Source organism: Gossypium hirsutum, chromosome A13 (assembly GCF_007990345.1).
Source record: "Gossypium hirsutum isolate 1008001.06 chromosome A13, Gossypium_hirsutum_v2.1, whole genome shotgun sequence".
Lineage (NCBI taxonomy): Eukaryota > Viridiplantae > Streptophyta > Magnoliopsida > Malvales > Malvaceae > Gossypium > Gossypium hirsutum.
In genome coordinates this window covers 81,929,354-81,955,016 of record NC_053436.1, presented here as the reverse complement: position 1 = coordinate 81,955,016, position 25,663 = coordinate 81,929,354, and positions in this window count along the sequence as shown.

The window sequence follows — 25,663 nt, the reverse complement described above, 5'->3', positions numbered from 1 at the left end:
AATGAAAAGAATGGAGTGACCAAAAGGAACACCAATTTCATAGATCTAAGGGCAGTTTGTTTTGCACTAGTGGCAGCATCAACAACTTTTGCCACAGTAGTAGCTTTTACAACAACACCCACAGCTGCTATGAGGGACGGGTAAGGGATTTACCTAACCTCCTTAAAAATTGATGAAGAAGAACTAAAGAAGGATAGAGGGTTTAATTTAGGGCTTTTGATTTTTAATTTTGGGTTTTGATTGCAAGATAAGAATTAAGAAATAGGAATGAGATTTTGATTTGTAGGAAAATCATGGGGGCAAATAGGGGAAAAGTAAAAAGGTTTATGTAACATCCCCAAAATTTCTGAAGTTCGAAACAGTGACAAATAAATGATAAGTTAGTTATAATTTAAGAAAGTTAGAAATTAGAAATTGTCAACGTTACGAGACAGTGAAGACAGTCATTAAAGGCAATAGGAAAAGACTATACTGAGAGAAGTCAATTCGAGGTATCGACTAATTTGTAAAAAAGTGAAAAGTATTGGGGCCAAAATAAGAAAATTAAGAGGTGAAAATGATCGAATTGATTTAATGAAAGAGGATAAGGGACTAAAGGTGGAAATTTACCAAAAAAAGCATGAATCATCCATAGAAGTGTAATGATTAAAGATGTATATGTGTAAAAGCATAATTGATGGGGTAAAATGGTAAATATCATTTTATAATTATTTTAATTAGATATTTTATTGGAAAAATGTAGAAAATGTAGAAAAGTGGTGGAAAAGATGAATATAAAACCATCTTTTCCATTTGTCTTTCACGTCACCCTCCATAACTATCTTTTCCAAATTTTATTTTTTCTTTTAAATAAGTTATTTTCACTATTTACAGGTTAAATTCCTCCAAATTTCTTCATAATTAGAGAGTGAAATGAATAGAGAAGTGTAGTAATCACTTCAATTTCATAAGAAACCCAAATATAATTGCCTTAGAGGAGATAAAAAGTAGGGATAAATATTGAATATAAGAGATTGAGGTAAGAAATGATAACTTTACATGAAATATATGTTAGTTTTACTAGAATAACATAGCTTGTGATCTCTGAATATGATTCTAATGTGTAAATATTGTATGTTTTTATATGAAAAATGAAGAAGTGAAGAAAAGCGGGAAACAAAGAAAGAAATAAAGCAAGGAAGGTGTTAAAGGAAGAAGGAGAAGAAGAAAGCTTAATTCCCAGCCTTGAGTTGTAAGTACAGCTAGAGTTTTATTTAGTTTAAAAATATTGTTAATAGTTAAGCTTAATTAGATAAATAGATACTTTAATATTTTATTTAATCATAAGTTTACGGGTGACAAGTGAAGAATAAGATATGGTAATGATTGAGTATAAAGAACGATGAATTGGTTGTGTTTACTAAGTAAATTATAATAGAGAAATAGAAAGAAAAGTGAGAAAAAGACTAAGAATGTGAAAAAGGTCTAAATTGTAAAGGAGAAAAAAATTGATAGAAATGTTACTGTTAAAAATAAGTGTATACATGAAGCAAAATTTGTGAAAGGCCGATATAAGAAATGTTATGGTAAGATTGTGAATAATATTGATGAAGTATGAGTAAGAAAGGATTAAATTGAAAAGCATGTAAAAGTGATATGTGATATGTATAATAAGGATTAATGATGAATTATGGAAATTATACTAAGTAATGAAACATGATACATGTTTTAAAAAGAGATGAAAGTTCTATTTATTAGATTGATGTCCTAAGGACTAAAAGTAACATGTGATAACTATGATGAGATTGAATAGTGAATTATGGAAATGTACTGACAAGTGATATATGTTACATGTATTATTAAAAGTGGAAAACTATTGTTATGTTAATTATTGTTACAAGGACTAAATTGGAATAAATGTAAAGTATTTGAATTTTGTTCTGAAATGTGAAAATGTAATTCATACTGATAAGAATGCCCGAGTAGATGAGATAAGAACTAGTGAGATATAGATGTCCTGCCATTAAGGAAACTTAGCACGCTCTCTGTTTACCTGCTTTGGCAGTGTCCCATTATGCACTTTTGTGTTGTCCTGTTACTCGCTTCAGTGATGTACCGTTCTGTTCTGTATATCCTATGTGTTCTATTTAGTCTACTAGGCCTTTGTTAAAGGTAAAGAACTTTCTCATTTAAATATATGAAATATTGTACCTGCTGAATGAAAAGGTAAAAAGATTAAATGTATTAAAAATGATTAAATTGTGATCAAATAGCTAATAATTGTAGAAAGAAAGATGTGATATTGATTGGTAAATCATATGTTATTGAAGATAACAGGTCATTGAATGATTCTATGTCAACGTTAATAAGTAAGTTAATGTTATGATAGATAAATTAATGGTGAGTGAGAAATGAAGTGTAACAAGATTAGTTTTAATAAATAGCATTAGTGAATGGAATGACGTGTTTAAAGAATAAATAAATTAAAGGTCATAAATAGGTAATATAATTTGAATAAATGTACGAAAGTGATCATTAAATAAGTCGTGATTATATGTTAAGTAAAAGGTAATTTAAATTACTAGTTGTACTTGTAACACCCCGAACCCGAGACCGTCACCGGAGTCGAACACGAGGTGTTAACAGACTTTAAAAAAAAATTTCCCAGACACTGCCAATCTGCGTACTAGTCGCCTTAAAAATCATATCTTGAGTTCAGAAACTCAGAATCCAGTTCCGTAAATTTTCCCTGAAACTAGACTCATATGCTCATCTACATATTTTTTTCTAGAATTTTTGGTTGGGCCAATTAGTACAGTTTATTAGTCAAAGTCTCCCATGTTACAGGGATCGACTACACTGACCTTTGCGCATTACGACTTGGATATCTCCCTGTACAGGGATTCAATACTGATGCCGTTTGTTTCTATAGAAACTAGACTCAGAGAGGAATCTATACATATATGGCTTGACTCCTAATTGTCTCTGGTTAATTTATAATGAATTTCCAAAGTCGGAACAGGAAATCCAGAAACCGTTCTGGCCCTGTCTCACGAGAACCTGAATATCTCTTAACATACTGTCTGTATGATTGTTTCGTTACTTTCCTATGAAAATAGATTCATCAAGGTTCGTTTAAATGATTTATTCACTATTTAATTCCATTCCTACTATTTTTAGTGATTTTCCAAATCTACATCACTACTGCTGTCAGCATCTGCCTTTAAGGTAGACTTTGCCTATTTCATAGTTTCCATGATTCAACTAGCCCTTTTTGCATAAATAGCACAATTTATGATAGTGATTAACCATTCCCATGGCCAATCCTTGTCAAGCATATCCACACCAAATGATTATAACATTATACTCAAACATATATAAGCCATTTTCGCATGGCTATCCAAAATTATACAAGTCCAAAGGGTCCATGACCCACAACAAACGGGTAGTCCTATACATGCCATTTCGAAGTTCAACCAAAATTGTACCAAAAGGGGGGCTTTGATAGTGTGGGCGACTTCGACTTCAAAATCCCGAGTCCGATAGCTGGAGAACCAAAATCTATAAAACAGAGAATCAAGGAGACGGAGTAAGCAATTTATGCTTAGTAAGTTTTGAGCAAGGGATTCCAGCACAACAAAAGTATAGCATTCATGTAGCTAAACGGATAATTTCATACGCACAATTTTTCAATATCATACTTACTTCACATTACCAACCCTTTTATTCATACACAAAGATCAACTTAGCCAAAGGCCGGTAGCTCATTTATCAACTGAGCGAATACTTATTTGTAAGGGCTCAACTAAATTCAAGCACATACGAAACATACCTCAATGTTGGGATGTTTCTAGAGTATTTACTGAAATTTTTACAGCAAGATCATTCATTCCCAAATCACGTACCTTCGGAATTTAACCGGATATAGCTACTCGTTCAAATGCCTTCGGGACATAGCCCGGTTATAGTAACTCGCACAATTGCCTTCGGGACTTAATCCGGATTTAGTAACTCGCACAAATGCCTTCGGGCTTAGCCCGGAATTAGTATCTCGCACAAATGCCTTCGGATCTTAGTCCGGATATGGTCACTTAGCACAAAGCCTTCGGGACTTAGCCCGGACATCATTCAAATAACCATGCACATTTAACAATAAATCATGGCACATTCGTATTTCATTTTCGTTAGCAAAACTCGAACACAAGACACTTATCATTCTTGCAATTTCGGCTCAATAGCCACACAAAGAGCATGATTTTAATTTGCTTAAAACATGATCTAATCAAATCATAATTTAAGCTCTTTTACTCAAGAACTTACCTCGGGTGTTGTCGAACGATTCCGATAGCTATTCGACCACTTTTTCCTTCCCTTTATCGGATTTAGTTCCCCTTTGCTCTTGAGCTTAATTAAACAAATAAATTGATTTAATCATTTGAGCGTCGAAAAGAGGAACACAAGGCACTTAGCCCATATTTATACATTAGACATTAAAGTCACATATGTACGGAATCATGAATCAAACTCAACATTTTAGCTAATTTTTCCCCCTTGGCCGAATTTTCTAAGCCAAGACGAAAGCATCAATATGCTTGCCTCTAACCGAATACATGCAACACCAATCTCCTTCCTATGGCCGAATATGCATGTCTATGTTGGGGCCGATTTCAACACTTAATACATTCTACAAGTATGGTCACTTGTATTGACTAAACACCCTTTTGTTTCAAGTTCAAAACTTGGCTAATACACACATATATACACTAGTAAAGCATCCTCTCCCTTTCCATCAATTTAACACATGCATTACTCATTAATATACAAAAATTATATTCGGCCTTAGCACACAACTTGCTAGCCGATTCTTCTCCATCTAGCAACCAATGCACATATGTGCTCACTCAAAAATGCTAAAAAGAAGATTCAAGAATCATCAATCCACCATCACATGCATCATTAACAAGCTTCATATTTAGCATGCAATGGCATTAACACAAAATCTACCTAGGCCGAATATCATCCCCATGACATAGCAAAGATTTGAACCATGGGATAATTAGAACTCAAGCTAGCAACTAAAAACATGCACTCATGGCACAACCTCAAACATACCTTGATCTAGATACAAGTATGGCCAAACCTCCTCCTAATCCTCTTCCAAACCAAACATGAAGCAAGAACTCCTTCCTCCTTCCTTTGAATTTTCGGCCAAGAGAAATGAAGAAAGATGGACACTTTTTTTTTCTTTCTTCCTTAGAACATTCGGCGAAGAGAAATGAAGAAAGATGGACACTTTTTTTTTGTTTTCTTTCTTACATTCACGGCAATGGAGAGGGGAAGAACAATCACACACATTCTTTCCTTTTTCCATTTCTTTATTACCCATACTCTTTATTTTATTGTTCCTAACATACATCACTAACATAACATGTTTGTGACATGTTTCCACTCATAGCATGGCCGGCCACTAGCTCAAATATTGGGCAATTTGACATGCAAACCCACCATTTCTATAACATGCATTAATAAGCCACTTTACAATTGCCTAGCACATTTCTAAATTTTTCACATAAGTCCCATTTACTAAAATTCACATGCAATCGACTAAATCGAAGCTTGAAATTTTCACACATTCATAATTACATATTCTAGACAATAAATATCACATTCAAACATTTCGGTGACTCGGTTTAGCGGTCCCGAAACCACTTCCCGACTAGGGTCAATTTTGGGCTGTCACAGTACTTACTAAGCTAGAAATAGTTTAACGCGTGTTTTATATGCGTAGGTGAAGAGTAGCAGTGAAAGAGCTCTGAGGGTCGTAGCATCTCATCACATCACATCAATGAATTTGCGGAAAAGAGTAAAATTCCTCTCTATTTTGCTTTGGTAAATGGCATGTACCTAGGTGAGTGTTATGTTAATAAATGAAAAGTTAAGGGACCTAAGTGTAAAACTTGGTATTTGTTTAAAGTTTATAAGAAAATCCTAAGTTATTTGTATCATGCTTGATTATGAGAAACTAAGATTGGATAATACATTTTAATGTTTGAAATGGGAATTAATATCTTAAAATGGTATATTGAACAAGTGAAGGTTTAAGTAAAATTTGGATTAAACTGACAAATTATCCCCTAAAATTCAAACCACATGGTTTGCGAAAATCCACATAGGCTAACCACATGGTCATGTGACCCACACAGCCGTGTGAATACTGGAAGTTAGTGAATTTTGGAACCACACGGTTTCCGAAACCTACACAGACTAGGCATACGACCATGTCCTCTGTTTTTCAGAATAGCCCTTATTTCACTATAAAACACTAATCTAAATGAAAAAAAATGTTTAAGAAACTTATTGGACTCCTCCCTAACATTGGTAATGGATAATTCAATGAGTCTATAAGATAAACAAGTTAAAAAAGAGGTTTTGCTTATTAAACCATGATTGATTAATACTCTAATATTTAATGTAGCATTTCTATACTTGATCTTATAGTCGGGTTGGGTATAAGGGTGTTATAGTTTGGGGGAAAGTAAAAGTTAAAAAAGTTTAAGGGGAAAGTATAAATAAAATAATTAGACTAAATAATAATATAAATTTAAAATAATATAGTTTGGTATTCGGTTTATTCGAATTTGAAAACTCGACTCGAACTTGAAATTCAAAAAAAAATCGAGTTGATTCAATTAACTCAATTCGAATAATTTGAAATTTGAACATTTTGCCAATTTTTTCGAGTCAAATCGAATTTTGCTCACCCCTAAAGAGAACAAATGATATAGATAGATTACAACAATTGCAAAAAATTAAAAAACACACACAAAAAACACCTAATCAAAATTCTCAATTCAACTTAAAAACTTACATATCTCCACCTTCACAATATCCAGTAAGTGTAAAGCAATCTATATCTTCCTCCATGAATTTGTCTTGTAACGCCCCAATTTTCGGGAATCCTGTGAATGTTGGCATAGGTTTAATTATGTTAGTGGGCCTCTAGAAGGCCCAAGCTTAAGATAGAACCCGGTAATTTTAGTTAATTTTTGTTCCATAAGAAAAAGGGAGTGAAATTATGAAATAGGACGTATGTGAAAATGTTTGAAAATGCTATAGGCTAAATTGAAGTGGCCAAATAAATAGGAGTGCAAAATAGGAGGATTTGCATGACAAACCTCCCATTTTACATGAAGTGGCCAGCCATCATGTTGTTGTAGACAAAATGTGCACTTGATATCCATAATTTATGGTACAAATTGATACAAATTGATAATAGGTTAAGTAAATGTTCCATGATAATAGGTTAGGTAAATGTTCCATGATAATGGGTTAGGTAAATGTTTCATGATAATGGGTTAGGTAAATGTTTCATGATAAGAATTTCATGTCTTTTGTATTAAAGAATTAAATGGATGAAATATGAAGTTTTATTAAAAGAAAAAGGGGTGAAAAGAACAACGTTTTGTCCATCTTTGTTCATCATAGCTGAAAGTTAGAGAAGAGAAAGGAGAGGAGAAAGCTCTTGAGTATTCGGTCATTAGGAGGAGGAAAATTGAAGGTAAGTTCTTGGTACCTTGCTTCTATTTTGAGGTTCATGAGTTCTTCTTGATTCTACCTTAACTCTTGAAGTATATTTTGATTTTTAGTTGTGTTGTGAGCATTTGGTCATGAATTAAAATGAAGGAAATGGTTGTTGTTTCATGTTCTTTTGATGAAAAATGGAAGATATGTGAAGTTGAGCCAAACAAATAAGCATGCATGTGCCTTAGATGCTAAAGGGAAAAATCGGCTAACATGTTGTGCTTTAAAATGATGAAATGGAGATTATGCTTAAGTAAAAATCATAGATATGTGATGATTGATTGGTGATATATATGTTTAAATAACATGCATGCAAGATAGGTGTATGAAAGAGTGATTTGGTAATAAATCTTCTTGGGACAGCAGCAGTAACGTGACTTTGGAAAATCACCATAAATTGTGGGAGATGAATTAGAAGCTGAATAAATTATTTAATTAAAGCTTATTGAGTCTAGTTTCTAATGAAATAAACAAGAACATATTTTGAATTCTGTACAATGAGAAATTTGATTCGTAATGAAGAGTGGTCAGATTAGTCAAATAGTGAAACATGAGAAACTTTGAGAAACATCTGGTATTGATTGGCTAAACCAAAAATTCTGAAAATTTTATGGATAGAAGATATATGAGTCTATTTTTAAGGAAAATTAACGGAACTTGATTTGGAGTTTCTTAGCTCCAGTTATAAATGATTTAGTGACTGTTGCTCAGGAAGACAGCTTGCAGTGAAATTATGATTATGTGGTAAACATTGACAAAAATTTGTTAATGAGTTGCTTATTGTTTTCTTATAAGCTTACTATGATCTGTAGGTGTGGTTGGCCGAATATTGTAAGGGTTAATACGTAGTTCGTATTTGAATAGTTAGATTAATGTGTTAGTAATCCAATTGTAGGCAGTTCGTGTGTGGATCTCGTCAGCATATCGTCGCAAACAGGTGTGTAATTAACACCCTCTTTCTTAGTCTGGATCGGCAAAAGTCAAAAAGCCGAAATGCCAAAAACCGGTATTTTTTTAGATTTGCGAGTGTGCGAATGCTCGTGAGGTAAATCGATTAATGTTTTTGGTAAGCTGCAAAATTTGGACTGCAAAGTGCATGATTTTTGTGCCCTCGATATTTTTGGGCTTAATGGGCCAAAATTGGAATGATGGGCCAACGGGCCCAATTCGGTAAGAACCCTCGGTACGTGATTCTGTTAGTACGTGAAAAATAGGAATATGCATGAAAAACCCTAAAATAGATAAATTACTGAAATACCTTTAAAAGTGGAAAATTTACAATTTTACCCCTAGTAGATAAATTATCGAAATACCTCTAGGGTTAAATTGACCTAAATGCATGTTTGACTGTTGTTATTTACTGCATGCCATGTTGTTATTATTTGATGCATGGGATTGGGATATTGACGGAGGAAGTACTGAAAGTGGCTTGTCCACGTACTGGAGGCTTTGCCTCAATTTACTGTTAACTAAGCAGCAATGCTGCAACTGTGGAGTGTTGGGCTGGGTGGGTTGTGCTATTCCCCACATGGAGTGTATGGCTGGTACGGGTGGAGTGTAGTGGTTGGTGGGTTGAGTAGTCTCCCCAAATGGGCTTGCATATGTTTATTGATGTTGCATGTATTTTGAAATGGGCCTATGGGCCATACTGTTATCTGAATAAGGGGCTAAGGCCCAGTTTATTGTAATCTGAAAAGGGCTCTGGTCCAGTACCACTGTTACCTGAATGGGCTTAGGCCCAATAGGCTTGAGCTGACTTGGGCTTTGAATGGGTTTTCCTTACACACTGAGTTTCCCCAAACTCACCCCTTTTATTTTCATCCACGCAGGAAATCCCCAACCATAGTGGGCTTGGAGCTGTGAGGGAATTCGGAGTGGCCACCCGTTCTGAAAGTTTGATTTTCTTCTGGTGAACTGGACATCCTTTTATTTACGTTTGAAGTTTTTGGGCTTTTAAATGTAATAAGGCCGCTTAATTATTTTTGATGGTTTTAATATGTATTACTAAGATAGGTAATACTTATCTTAACTGTTGAAATTGGATAGCTTTAGGGCGCGTTTTCAAAAACAACAATTGATTTCAAAATAACACGACAACAAGCAAAGCTTCCGCAATGAAAGTATTTTCCAAAATTAATCATTTTTCCTAAAATTGACTTAATCAAATTGGTTTCCTAGAAATATCCATGACGTTAAGGTGTGGCAATGGTGGTATGCATGTCTAGGATTGGATCCGAAGGGAGCTTGGTACTTAAGCAGTCCGATGGACTCATCACCTCTTTTCCGGTTTCCTACCTGGTGCACAGCTTCCATTCACTTTAACCTTTAATGAATTAATCTTTTGAACATCAAGTACGATTTTCTGGACTTAGAATGGAATTTTTTTTTTACGTTTTTGATGTGGCATGCCGGATCCGGCCATAACTTCTGGGCCGGGTTTGGGGTGTTACATGTCTAGGATAATTGAGCCTATGCCACCTGCTTGCCTTTATCCTTACTCGTGGACGCTCCCTCGAGAACAGAGGCTTCGTATGTCACATAAACATACAGATTACTTATCAATCTAAAACAGAATTGCTATTTTAACACATCCTAGCTTGCCACTCTCTGTTACTCAGCAGCTTGCCACTTGCATTTGAAAGACTACCTCACAAAAACTTTAATCTGCTTAATTCCTACACTAAATCTTAATTTAATTCGTAGTTTTTACTTTCTAACCTCCTATCTATTACCTAATTATAAATCTAGACCCTTAATTTTAGCTCAATTCCATTAATTAAAACTTTTCGAAAAATCATTATTATTCCTCACTCTCAGAAAAGAAATAGTTTAATTCATGAAATCACCTTAAGGTTTTTTTTTATCAATTTGAATTCGTAAAAGTTTTAAGCTTGTCAAAATATGTTGAAAATTGTTTTAATATCATCATTTAGCTCTAAAATACAAGGTTTGCTATTTTTATGCAAAATTAAGTTTTAAAACTATAGATCTTAATTTTTCTTTTCTAGGTCTATAAAAATCCAAAATGAAAACATCGAATAAATGTTTAATACATAATAAAACAATAGATTTACCTTTAGTTCGAAGACCTCCACTAATTTGTCCTAATATTTACAAAAATGAGCTAAGCTTAAGTAATAAATTGGAGAAGAAAGAGTGATTTTCTTACAAAATTGAAGGAGTAGGGGGTGTTTGGATACCAATAAAATAAAAAGGACGCCGAAAATTTGAGAGAAAAACTATCAATTAGATCTAATAATTTTTTTTTAAAAATGAAGAAGGCTAGGAGGGAAAAATAAGGACGGTGGGTGGCTTTATATAACCTACTCGATTTCAATATTTGGGTTATTTACCCTTAGAGTCCCCTCCTAATCTCCCTTGTTCTAATAGCCCCCTTTTTAATATTATTGTTAAATACTTAATTATTTTACCTTATTTTAATTTCTACGACACTAAACTTGATTTTCTCTTGAACCCCTGATTAAATTACCCGATTCTACTGACTTAATTTTAGGGTGTGACAGAAACTCTACTATCTTCTTCCGAGCCAAGTGCAAAAAATAGAGTGTGCATAGACTTGGCATTCAACTGAATACTTCTTCTATCATCCTCATTCCACTCTTTCTTGCTCTTTGGAATAATGAGCTCTTGTTCTTGCATGAGAGGTATGGAGGGCCTGTCCATGATGATGCTCATACCGCACGACCATTTGCTTGTATGAACAACATCATTATTGTCTTCCAATAGGAGTAGTTGGCACCGCTGAAGTAAGGAGGCTTGGAGATAGATTGTGATTCTTCTAGGAAAACTGAACCAGATTTAATGTCATCTCTTGTGGGTTGATTAGTAGAATGTTGAGCTTCCTCAAAGATCTCCTCTTTGGTCATTAAATCGTCTAAAAGAGACTAGCTCTGATAGCAATTATTAGCTCAATTAATGAAACTGAAATTGGCAAGAGTGGGTGAATTGGCTTTTAAAACTTTTGTAGATGTGAGAGAGAAAGGATAGAAAAATGAACACAAGAATTTAGAGTGGTTTGGCACCAATTTCCTACTCTATTATCTTAGCTTTCCACTACTATGGAGGATTTTTCTAAATTCACTAATTTGATAACCTTTAAAGATAATGTTTAACCTTACAAACTCCCATAAGGTTTCTAACCAAACCTTAAGGCACAAACCCTATCAAAGAGATACAAATAAGCAAACAAAAAAAAATAGTCCATACAAGATCATATTGTTTATGAATTCAGCCCAATTACAATGAAAAACACTTGAGCAAATAGAATGGAAATAAAACTCACAAATGTATGAAAGAAAAGTGTGGAAGTATTTGGCATAAAGGTTGTTTGATTGATCTTTTTGCTTGAATATTCTTTCTAGTTGTTGTAGGACATTTAAAAGCTAGTATTTATACCCTCTAACTTATTTCCAATCTTTATGGTTGTTGAGAAAATAAATAGTCGTTGGGGATGAAAATATCATATCATTAAATTTACGCGCAACAAAAAGTATCTATACTTTTTCTACGAGCATCGATAGTTATAACATTTAATGTATGATTTAGTGACCACTAAAGTTAGTTTACAACGATGCCAAAGATGATTTATCAATACCTGGGAAACGATATCGATATATTGTTAATGGGTATCGATATTTTTTGTCATTGTTTGAATGATCATAAAAATAGAATGCATAAATAGTATCAATATAAAAAGATGGTATCGATAAATTCCATAGGTATCAATATATTTTGAAAGGTTTCGATACTTATTGTTTTTGTTCAATTTTTTTTTCAAGTTAGTGAGCAATTTTAGTATCGATAAAAAAATTGTATAGATAAAAATCATATTAGTATCGATACTTTTTCTCAAATATCAATACTTCTTGAAGGGAGCAGTTTTTCAATTGATTTAATATTGTTTCAATCAAGTGCAAGAATTTAAAATCATTTTTGAACTTTTTTCCAAAATATTGTAAGTGTTCAAAATATTTTTTAAGATGCTTGAAGTCTTAAAATAATTTTTATGCTTTGAACCTAATAAATTCTTTGTTAAAATTTTTTTATCAAAAAACATTTTTGTTTGTTATATTAAAATAATTTATCAAATAAAGTTAGTCTAACAAAAGCTTACATATTAATTTTTGGTTATTTTCATGAATATGGAAAAATGTGGTAATTGTGGAGAATGGATTTCCAAGCAAATCTGAGAGTGGAATCAAGTTTATGGAAGCATGATTTTGTATTCTAGAGCATCCAAAAGGTAAGTACCTCGGATGCTCTTACTTATGCTATCTTAAATATTCTAAAGCATCCAAAAGGTAAGTACCTCAGATGCTCTTATTTGCATTATCTTAAAGTTTATGTGTATCAGCCCGTTTTCAGTGAAATTAGAACAGTTGTTTCTGGTCCACAAATTCGAATTTAGAAAATTTTATTATTATTTTATTTTTTAGAGTATGATATTAATACCGTATAAAAATTTCGTTAAGAAATTTTACCATTTACATGCTCAATTTGATAAAAATGACTAAATCGCGAGTTCTAATAGCTAAAGGCATTAAATAGCTATAGAACTTTAATGTAAGAGTCCTTATGTGGTAATTAGACCATTAATGAAGTTAGTGGAATTATATGGCCAGGTATTAGTGAAATTTTTAATGTTTTAAAATGTTAAAAAGGTAATTTGGTAATTAATGATAAAAATAATAAAACAAAACCACTATCTTTCTTTGCTCATCTTCAACCAAAAATTTAGCTTAAGATAGCCATGGGTGAAGCTTTAACATTTGGTCATTAAAAAGGTAATTTGGTAATTAATGATAAAAATAATAAAACAAAACCACTATCTTTCTTTGCTAATCTTCAACCAAAAATTTAGCTTAAGATAGCCATGGGTGAAGCTTTAACATTTGGTCATCTCTCCTAGCTTGCAGGGTAAGATTTTTCGTCCCTTTTTTAATGATTTCTATATTTTTGGGATCGTTGTAGCTTAATCTAGCTAGCCCAGGGACTAATTTGTGAAACTGTTAAACTATTAGGGTTTTACCATTGTTGAATATGCATGATTTTTGAAGTTTGATGATAGAAAATGAATGGTTGTTGTTAGGTAAACAACTTTTTAAGGGATTTTTGATGAAATTGTCAATTAGGGGTTAAATTGAAAAATGTGATAAATTTATGGTATAATTTGCAAATTTATGAAATATGTGGGCTGCTATAAGCTTGTATAATAATCGATTAGGCTTGGGTAGGGGTAAATTTTATGGCATGTATAGGCTTGAGTCATTTTGAGTATGTTTTATGAGCATGTGTTTTTAGGCCATTTGAGTTGGCTTGTGATAATGAATTTATTAATGTATTAAGTTGTTTAAATGGCTTTGTTTTGAGTTAGGTAATTGATTTATATTGAGTGAATGAAGTTGAATTGATAATGCATGTTGGAATGGTTTAACCATATGAATTATATATGTGAATTATGTCTAGTAAAACAAGTTCAGTTGATAGGTACTTGAATAGGTAAATGACATTAAATTAAGTATTGAAATGGTTAAAATGGATATAGTATGATTGTGTATTAGTTGATGACTTTTGGTTGCATATTTGTGTCTTGAAATGGTACCAATTGGGCTTGTATAAGAATGTTCAAAATGGTTGGCAAAATGGCTTGGTAAAATGACCTATTTTTGTCCACACAAGCAGAGACACTGGCGTGTGTCTCAGCCGTGTATGGCACACGGTCATGTTGCATGGTCGTGTGTCCACTGGTGTTGAAATTAAAATGAAGTTAGTATGCTCCACACGGTCTCACACACGGGTGTGTGACCGGCTGTGTGGTACAAGTCAGTATACCCTCTAACTTGCACACAGCCCAGCACACGGGCGTGTGACTTGGCCTTGTTGCATAAGCCGGTATACCCTACAGGTTTGGCATGGCCTAGCACGCGGCATGGCAAAAGGGCGTGTGTGGCCACTTCGAATGGCACACGGGCTAGACACACGGGCGTGTGGTTGGCCGTGTGACCCAAGTCAGTATGTATACCTTGTTTCTACATGGCCAGAGACACGAGCGTCTCTGGAGTCGTGTGAGGCAACGGCCTGTTCACACGGGTGTGTAACCCCTATATGGTTGAAATTTTTCGCAGTCTCTGGAGTCCCAAACCACTTCTAAAGCATGTTTAAAGCCTCGTAGGCTCATTTGAGGGACGCTATGATTAGTTATGATTAAATTGTATTTGAATTGATGAATTGTATGTGAAATGTGTATTTAAAAGTGTTGTAAGTTCGGTAATGCTCCGTAACCCTATTTCGACGTTGAATACAAATAAGAGTGTTACATTTATTGGTATCAGAGCTACGATTTAGTTAATTCTAGGACTAAAGTAGTGTATGTGAGTATAGCTATACATGCCATATATATAAACTGAGATATTGTGATGACTCCTAACATTTTAAACTGTGTTTTCATTGGTAATGGATCCCAATCGAGCTATAGTCGATGAGGTTGAGAGTAATGCACCTGCTTCCGCGTAAAGGATAGTACCATTTGATTCTAGGCTCGTGATGGGTAGCTAGGGAGGAAAGGCTAAAGAAGCCTTCTTCCAAATGATGAACGAATGGTTCACTCAACATATTCGAACAAATCTAGCTGTTCAACAACCTCCACCCCTTCCTAATCCCTAACCGATTCCAGTAGCTCCTCAAGGAGTTGAGCTTTTAAGATTGAATAAACCTCCTGTTGACAAGATCCACAAGCACGGGGCGAAAGAGTTCAAAGCTAATGTTGATGGACCCTGAGAGAGCCAAGTTTTGGCTTGAAAATACAATTCGAGTGTTTGATGAGCTTTCTTGCACGCCAGCTAAATGTTTAAAATGTATCTTTTTTTTGTTAAGAGACACATCATATCAATGGTGGAATACCTTGGTATCTGTAGTACTGAGATAATGAGTGACCTGGGAATTCTTTCAGATGGAGTTCCGAAAGAAATATATAAGTCAATGGTTCATTGATCAAAAGCATAAAGAGTTTCTAGAGTTGAAACAAGGCTGAATGACCGTGACAGAGTATGAAATAAAATGTGTACGATTCAGCAAGTATAGTCGGGAATATGTTTCCACTGAAGAAATCATGTGCAAGAGATTTGTAGATGGGTTGAATAAGGACATTAAACTTCTTATTAGAATTTTATATCTGAAGTAATTTTTTGTTTTAGTCGATGGAGCTTACAAAGCCGAGGAACATAGCAAAGAAAAGAGAAAGGCTGATTCATAGGCAAGAGATTCGAGGAAGGGATCGATGAGTAAACCTTATCAATCCTCGTCAAAGAAATCCAGAGAATATTTTAACCGATCGACAACTTCATTTGGATATTTCAAAAGAGATCGAGGAAAGCAATACATCAGCCCTAAGGCTTAAGCCACATCAATATCGAGTGTTGGCAATGTGTAAGATGTTAAACCCGAATGTCAACAGTGTGGAAGACAACATTTTAGAGATTTCTGGGTGAAAAATAATAATAGAGCTTGTTACAGTTGTGGCTTACGAAATCATTTTATTAGATATTGTACCGAGCTAAATGAAAAAGATAAATCTCACCATGCAAGATCGAGTAATACAACAACAAGAGGGAGACTGCCAAGAAATATAGGAAATGTATCCAGTGGTAGAGGTGTAATGAGAGATTCTACTGTGAGATCTGAGGCACGAGCACTTATCCGAGCTTATGCTATTTGTGCACGGGAGGAGGCATCATCGCCAGATGTTATTACCAGTACTTTTTCTCTTTTTGGTACTGATATAGTTGCGTTGATAGATCCTGGACCAACCCATTCATATATTTGTATGAATTTAGTATTTAAAAAGAGTTTACATGTTGAGTCTAGAAAGTTTGTAATTAAAGTATCGAACCCCTTAGGCAAGTTTGTTTTAGTTGATAAAATTTGTAAGAATTTTCCTTTGATGACTCGAGGTTACTATTTTCTGGCTGACTTAATGCTTCTGCCATTCAATGAGATTGACGTGATTCTGGGTATGGACTGGCTCACTATGCATGATGTAGTTGTGAATTGTAGACAAAAGATTATCGAACTAAAATGTCAGAATAAGGAGACTATTAGAATTGAATCTGATGATCTGAATGGTTTGCCAGTTGTGATCTCATCTATGTTAGCTCAGAGATTTGTGAGAAAGGAGTTAAAGCTTATCTTGCTTATGTACTTGATACAAAAGTTACAAAAACAAATATTGAATTAGTACCAGTTGTGTGCAAGTATCCAGATGTATTTCCCGAAGAGTTATCGAGTTTACCACTTATCAGAGAGGTTGAGTTTGGTATTGAATTAGTATCGGGAACAACGTTGATATCAATAGCTTCGTATAGAATGGCTCCAACAGAGTTAAAAGAATTGAAAACTCAGTTGCAAGAGTTGACAGATAGAGGTTTTGCTAGACCGAGTTTCTCTTCCTAGGATGCACCGGTGTTATTTGTGAAAAAGAAAGATGGCACGATGAGAATGTGTATAGACTATCGACAGCTCAACAAAGTGACGGTCAAGAATAAATATCATTTGCAACGAAAAAATGATTTATTTGATCAGTTAAAAGGAGCAACAGTGTTTTCGAAAATTGATTTGAGATCGGATTATTACTAGTTGCGAGTTAAAGACTCAGATTTGCCAAAGACTGCATTTAGAACAAGGTATGGACTCTACGAATTTCTTGTTCTGCCTTTTGGAATAAGAACTGCACTTGCTGTTTTTATGGACTTGATGAACCATATATTCAGGCTGTACTTAGACTGATTTGTAGTTGTATTTATTGATGACATTTTAATTTACTCTCATGATGTATCTGAGCATACCGAGCATTTGAGAATCATGTTACAAACTTTGAGAGATAAGCAGTTTTTTGCAAAGTTTAGTAAATGTGAGGTTAGTTTTCTGGGACATATAGTTTCAACCGAGGGTATCCGAGTTAACCCGAGCAAAATTTCTGCGATTATAGATTGGAAGCCTCCGAGAAATGTATCTGAAGTCTGTAGCTTTCTAGGACTACCTGGCTATTATAAATGATTTGTGAAAGGTTTCTCAATGATTGTGACTCCGATGACATGATTACTTCAAAAAGATGTTAAATTTGAGTGGTCAGAAAAGTGTCAGCAGAGCTTTGAACAGTTGAAAGTAGTATTGACAGAAGCACCAGTGTTAGTTCAGCCTAAGTCGGGTAAAGAATTCGTAGTTTTTAGTGAAGCATCGTTAAATGGCCTGGGTTGTGTTTTGATGCAGGAAGGAAAATTTGTAGCTTATGCCTCGAGATAGTTGAAACCGCACGAAAAGAATTATCCAACACACGATCTAGAGTTAGCTGTGATAGAGTTCACATAGAAAATTTGGCATCATTACTTGTTTGGTGAGAAATGTCATATTTATACCGACCACAAAAGCTTGAAATATCTGATGACTCAGAAAGATTTGAATTTACGACAGTGGATATGGTTAGAATTGCTAAAAGACTATGAATTAGTGATTGACTATTATCCGGGAAAAGTGAACGTAGTTGCTAAAGCTTTGAGTCAAAAGTCCGTATTTGCTTTGCGTGCTTTGAACACACAATTAGCTTTGTCTGACGATGGTTCGATAATAGCTGAGTTGAAAGTGAGACCATTATTTCTACAGCAGATCTGTGAGGATCAAAAATTTGATAATGAATTGCAAGCAAAATGAGCTCAGTATGAGTCGACTTCTGATTCAAAGTTTCAAATAGGGTCTGATGGTTGTTTGATGTTTCGTGATAGAATATGTGTACCAAGAAATTCTGAGCTTATTTGGAAGATTCTAAATGAAGCACACAGTAATTGTTTATTAGTACATCCTCGAAGCACGAAAATGTATAACGAGTTGAAACAGCTTTATTGGTGGCACTGCATGAAACGAAATATCTTAGAATTTGTTTTGAAATGTTTGATTTCTCAGCAAGTCAAAGCTGAGCATCAAGTAACATCAGGTTTTTATAGCATATTATGATTCCTGAGTGGAATTAGGATAGAGTAACAATAGATTTCGTATCAGGTTTGCCCTTACCTCAAAAAAGAAAGATGCAATCTGGGTTGTTGTTGACAGATTGATGAAATCAGCTCATTTCATTCCTGTATGTACAGATTTCTTGCTTGATAAATTAGCTGAGTTGTATATGTTTGAAATTGTGAGATTACATTGTGTTCCCCTATCGATTATTTTGGATAGAGATCCAATATTTACTTCACGATTTTGGAAGAAATTGCAAGAAGATTTGGGTTCAAAGCTGCATTTTAGTACTGCATTTCACCTGCAAACGGATGGTCAATCCGAACGAGTTATTCAGATAATTGAGGATATGTTGCGTTGTTGCATTCTTGAGTTTGAAGGTAGCTGGGAGAAATATCTATCACTGATTGAATTTGCTGACAATAATAGAATCCAATCGAGTATAAAAATGGCACCATACGAAGCTCTATATGGTCGTAAATGTCGAACACCATTGTACTAGAGTGAGCTCAGCGAAAATAAGATTCACGGGGTTGATCTGATCAGAGAGAATAAAGAAAAAGAGAAAGTAATTCGTGATAGTTTGAAAGCAGCTTCGGATCAACAAAAATCGTATGCAGACTTGAAATAGAAAGATATTGAGTTCTAGATTGGGGATAAAGTGTTTTTAAAAGTGTCACCGTGGAATAAGATATTGCAGTTTGGTAGGAAAGGGAAATTGAGTCCGCGATTCATCGGACCGTATGAAATTACTGAGCGAGTTGGGCCAGTGGCATGTCGACTATCTTTACTGTCTGAGTTAGAGAAAATACATAATGTGTTTCATGTGTCGATGCTTCGACGATCCCGATTCGACCCTTCACATGGCATTTCCCCGGTCGAGGTTGAAATTCAATCTAACATGTCATATGCTGAAGAATCGGTTCGAATTTTAGCTTATGAGACCAAAAAACTAAAAAATAAGAGAATCGCATTAGTGAAAGTATTATGGCATTGACACGAGGTTGAAGAAGCTACATGTACTGAAAGTAATTCGCGATAGTTTGAAAGCAGCTCCGAATCGACAGAAATTGTGTGCAGCCTTGAAATGGAAAGATATTGAGTTCCACATTAGGGATAAAGTGTTTTTAAAAGTGTCGCCGTGGAATAAGATATTGCGGTTTGGTCGGAAAGGGAAATTGAGTTCGCGATTCATCGGACCGTATGAGATTACTGAGCGAGTTGGGCCAGTGGCATATCGACTATCTTTACTGTCTGAGTTAGAGAAAATACAGAATGTGTTTCATGTGTCGATGCTTCGATGATACCATCTGACCCATCACAAGTCATTTCCCCGACCGAGGTTGAAATTCAATATGATATGTCATATGCTGAAGAACCAATTCGAATTTCAGCTTGTGAGATCAAAGAACTGGTAAATAAGATAATCACATTAGTGAAAGTATTATGGTATCGACACGGGGTTGAAGAAGCTACATGGGAACCTGAGGATGCTATGAGAAAACAATACCCTAATATATTCACTGGTAAGATTTTCAATGACAAAAATCCCTAAGGGGGGAGAGTTATAACAGTTCAGTTTTAGCTAAATCAGAACATTGGTTTTGAAACCAAAAATCCAGTGTAAAAAAATTATTTTAATATTATTTTCGGTATTTACAGCACGTTATTTGATATGTGTGAAAATTTCGTGAGCTAATTTTATCGTTTAATTGTTCAATTTGAGAAAAATGACTAAATCACGTAAATTACAAAAGTGTTGTTCAATTAGCTAATGATGTCAAATAGCTATATAACTTTGAAGTTAAGGTCCTTAAGTGATAATTTACCAATTAGAGAGCTAATGGATGATAATGGTTTGGCATGTAGTGAAATAATCAATATTCATTAAGGTTAATTTGGTAAATTGGTAATTAATGATAATTATAATAAAACAAACTATGTATCATCTTTATTTCCATCTCTTGTAACTGAAAATTAGGGTTTAGGAAGCCATTTTTTATGCTCAAGCTTTCAGCAAGCTCATCCTTGTCTAATTGGTATGTATTTTGTCTCGTTTTTAATGATTTTTACGTTTTTAAGATCATTGCAACTAGGTCTAGCTAGCCCAGGGACTATTTTGCAAAATTGTTAAAGATTTTGAATGATGCCATTGTTGAATACATGTGTATTTTGAAGTTTCTTGATAGATTATGAATGGTTGTTGATAGTTAAGCAAGTTTTGTAAAGTCATTTTTGGTGAAAATGCAAAATAGGGATTAAATTGAGAAATGTGTAAAGTTAGTGGTTAAAAGTGTGAATAAATGAAAATTTTCGACTGTTAGGGGCATTATGGTAATTCGGCTAGCATGGGTTAGTCTTGAATTTCATTAATTTATGATTTTGTGAAATAAGGACTAAATTGTGAAAAATATGAAATTTATGGGGTAAAAGTGTAAATGTGTTTTAAAGTGTATTTTGGACTAAATTAAATGAATAAATGATTGAATAAGTTAATTTTGAATATAATTAGATCAAGAAAAGTGGAATACTGACTTGGATCGGGAAAAATAAAGTTATCGACTAATCGGCTCGATTCATTGTTTACGCATCTGAGGTAAGTTCGTATGTATTAATCATTGTAATAATTATTCTTTTAGTTCTTTGATATTGCATAAATTGTATATACGGGACTACAGTTATGTTCAACGACAAATTGGTTATTTGTGGCACTTAGTGTGCGATTCAACATAGCTTCGGCTATATATAGCACTTAGTATGCGATTTGAGATAGCTTCGGCTATATACGGCACTTAGTGTGCGAGATATCGAGTGTGGAACTTAGTGCGCGAGGCATTGAGTATTCAACGACATTCTGTGTATGTATGAACTTGTTATGGATTGGTACAGGTACGTACATGTATATTATAAGCTTAAAATCAAAGAAGTTAAAAGCTTGTATATAAGCTTATGATTAAGCAGGTGAAAGGTTTGTTAGTAATCATAAAGTAAATGATAATATGTTTAGATTGATGAATGTTGTATTTGTGATTAGTTAAGTTTATATCATACGAGCTTACTAAGCTTATTAGCTTACTTTGTGTATTTTCTAGTGTTTATAGTGATATCGAAGCTAGCTCAGATTCGGGGATCGTCAGAGACTTCATCGCACTATCAAACATCTATTTTTGTACTTTTGAAGTTATGTATATATGATATATGGCATGTACAGGCTTGATTCATTTTGAGTATGTTTGATGAACATGTGTTTTTAGGCCATTTGAGTTGGCTTGTGATAATGAATTTGTTAATGTATTAAGTTGTTTAAATGGCTTTGTTTTGAGTTAGGTAATTGATTTATATTGAGTGAATAAAGTTGAAGATAATGTATGTTGGAATGGTTTAACCATATGAATTATATATGTGAATTATGTCTAGTAAAACAAGTTCAGTTGATAGGTACTTGAATAGGTAAAAGACATTGAATTGAGTATTGAAATGGTTGAAATGGATATAGTATGATTGTGTATTAGTTGATGACTTTTGGTTGCATATTCATGTCTTGAAATGGTACCAATTGGGCTTGTATAAGAATGTGCAAAATGGGTGGCAAAATGTCTTGGCAAAATGGCTTATTTTTGTCTACACGGGCATGTGTCTCAGCCGTGTGTGACACACGGTCATGTTGCACGTATGTCTCCTAGTGTTGAAATTAAAATGAAGTCAGTATGCTCCACACGATCTCATACACAAGCATGTGACCGGCCGTGTGGTACAAGTCAGTATGCCCCCTAATTTGCACACGGCCTCGCACGCGAGTGTGTGACTTGGTCGTGTTGCATAAGTCAGTATACCCTATAGGTTTGGCACGGCCTAGCACATGGCCTGGCACACGGGCGTGTGTGGCCACTTTGAAGGGCACACAGGCTAGACACATAGATGTGTGGTTGGCCATGTAACCCAAGTCAGTATGTATGCCCTGTTTCTACACGGCTAGAGACATGGGTGTGTTTGGAGCCATGTAAGGCACACGGCCTGTTCACACGGGCGTGTGACCCCTGTATGGTTGAAATTTTTCTACACGGCCTGTTCACATGGGCGTGTGACCCCTATATGGTTGAAATTTTTCTAAGTTTCCAAAAATTTTCGTATGTTATCGGTTTAGTCTTGAACCACTTCTAAAGATGTTTAAAGCCTTGTAAGCTCGTTTGAGGTAGACTAATATTGGTTGTGATTAAATTGTATTTGAATTGATGAATTGTATGTGAAATGTGTATTTAAAAGTGTTGTAAGTTTGGTAATGCTCCGTAACCCTATTCTGGCATTGAATACGGGTGAGGGGTGTTACATTCTTCATTTAGTTGGTGTATTGTAACACCCCTAACCCGAATCCGTTGAAGAATAGGGTTATGGAGCATTACTAAGTTTACAAGTCAAGTAACAGACATTTCACAAGAATTTAACATTCAAATAAAATTTCAATCAAATTTAATCATATAATCCCTTACACAAGCCCTCGAGGCTCAAATCATGCATTAGAAATGAGTCGGGACCAAACCGAGTACTCAAAAAAAATTCGCAAAATCCCAAAATTTTTTCTAGGTGCAAGGGTTAGGCAGTGTGCTTCACATGGCCAAGGACACGCCCGTGCCTTAGGCCGTGTAACTCTTTGACTTGGGTCACACGGCCAAGTCACATGCCTATGTGCTAAGCCGTGTGTAGGTGCAGGGGTCACACGACCAAGCCACACGCCCGTGTACAGGTCGTGTGATCAATTCTAAGCATTCTGTTTTGACATTTTAAAGTTACAAGGGACACATGGCCAGATCACATGCCCATGTGCTAGGCTGTGTGTCACACACGGCTGAGACACACGCCCGTGTCTCTGCCCATGTGGACAAAAATTGGCTATTTTCCAAGCCACATTTCTCACCTAAATTGTCATCCACCTATACCAACACTTTAACATATTCACAAGTCAATATAGGTCATTTAAACCAACTTAAAATCCAAGTCATATACATGATATTATACCTTATATAATCAAGTATACAGATTTACTTAAATTACCATGTTCACTTATATACATATTTTATCAAATATGCTAACTTAATTCGATCATCAATATGCCAATATAATATCAATCCACCATTTCAAGCATATACCATACATGTCCATCACTAGCCACTCCAATGGCTAGTTATAACCCAAATATTTACATGCCAACATTGGCTAATTAACCTATACATGCCATTATAACCATAATTAATTTACCATAGATACTAAGATGGGCCAATGGATAATGTGAGTGATCTTCGCCAATGCTTCCAAACCAACAAGCTTCTGAATTACTATAGAATAGGGGAAAATAAAACAGACTAAGCATATTATGCTTAGTAAGTTTGTATAACATGGTAATAAACTTACCATTCAATTAAATTCAATATAAACATATAAGGCATATTCAGTGTAACACCCCTTACCCGTATCCAACACCGGAATAGGGTACGAGGCATTACCAAAACACATACACTTGTAAACGTATTTAACCGAGTTATAAAATTTCATCAAAATTAAAACTTTCAAAATAATTAACATGTTTCTATAACTTTTCACAATATATCCTCAAAATATTATAATCATAATAATTAGGGCCTGCGAGACCCGATACATACTCATGCAATTTAATGCTTCATTTCCATTTCATTCAATTCGCAATTTCTCATGCTCATAATTTAAATCATATCACTAGCAATTTCCATTTAATTCACGTACAATTCAATGACATAAAATTCAAAACTAATACGTATTTACCATTTAACTCAATGTTTATTGATTATACCATTCAATAACACATTTATGAAATTCTCAATTTAGCAATGAAAATATCACTTTAGTTTGAATAACAACATCGTCCTGATATAAATACACTACCACTTATCCATTTACTTTAATTCTTTTGGGCCCATTTGTCACTTACCATCCTTAATCAAATTACGGAACGGTCACGGAAAATTGAGTACTTCACTTTCACTTTGCCATAGTATAACTATGGTCTTACGTATGATCACTTATCACTTGTCCCTGATCAGATAAGTGTAGCCACCTATCACTTTGTTTCTTGATCAGATAAGTGTAGCCACTTATCACTTTGTTTCTTGATCAGATAAGTGTAGCCACTTATCACTTTGTCTCTTGATCAGATAAGTGTAGCTAAAGCTATCACTTATCACTTTGTCTCTTGATCAGATAAGTATAGCCGAAGCTATCACTTATCACTTTTCACTTGTCACTTGATCAGATAAGTGTAGCCGAAGCTATCACTTATCACTTTGTCACTTGATCAGATAAGTATAGCCGAAGCTATTACTTATCACTTTCCACTTGTCACTTGATCAGATAAGTGTAGCTAAAGCTACCACTTATCACTTTGTCACTTGATCAGAAGTACTCAAATCCGGCGTTCCGCTCAATTTGATCATTTATTCATATATCAGGCTTACCAACATGTGTTAATTCATAAACCATTCATGGTATTATTTCATGCCAAATCATATATTGAATATACCATACACACATACTATGAAACTTTATTTTCACACATGAGCTTAAACCATGACCAATAATGCACAAAAATAAGCATCATTCATATTTCATCGTTTATGAGTTATAATCAAACATATGACCATTTATACACGAATCATTCATATATTTCCCAATTTTCCTCCTCCTCCTCTCCATTCCACATCTTTAATGTGTATAACACACTTAAACAACATTAACCATAATTTCAATATTCACTAACATGTATATTCAAAGCTGTTTATCCGAGTCAGAGTCACTAAATTATTTTTATCCGGAGCTAAAGAGCTCCAAATTAAGATCCGTTAATTTTCCCTGAAACTAGACTCACATATCTTCATACCATAAAATTTTCATAATTTTTGGTTCAGCCAAATAGTACAGTTTATTCTTTAAAGTTTCCCCTGTTTCGCTGTCTGACAGTTCCGACCACTCTTCACTAAAAATTAATTATCTCATTGTACAGAATTCGGATGATGTTTTAGCTTGTTTCGTCTAAAAATAGACTCATTAAGGATTC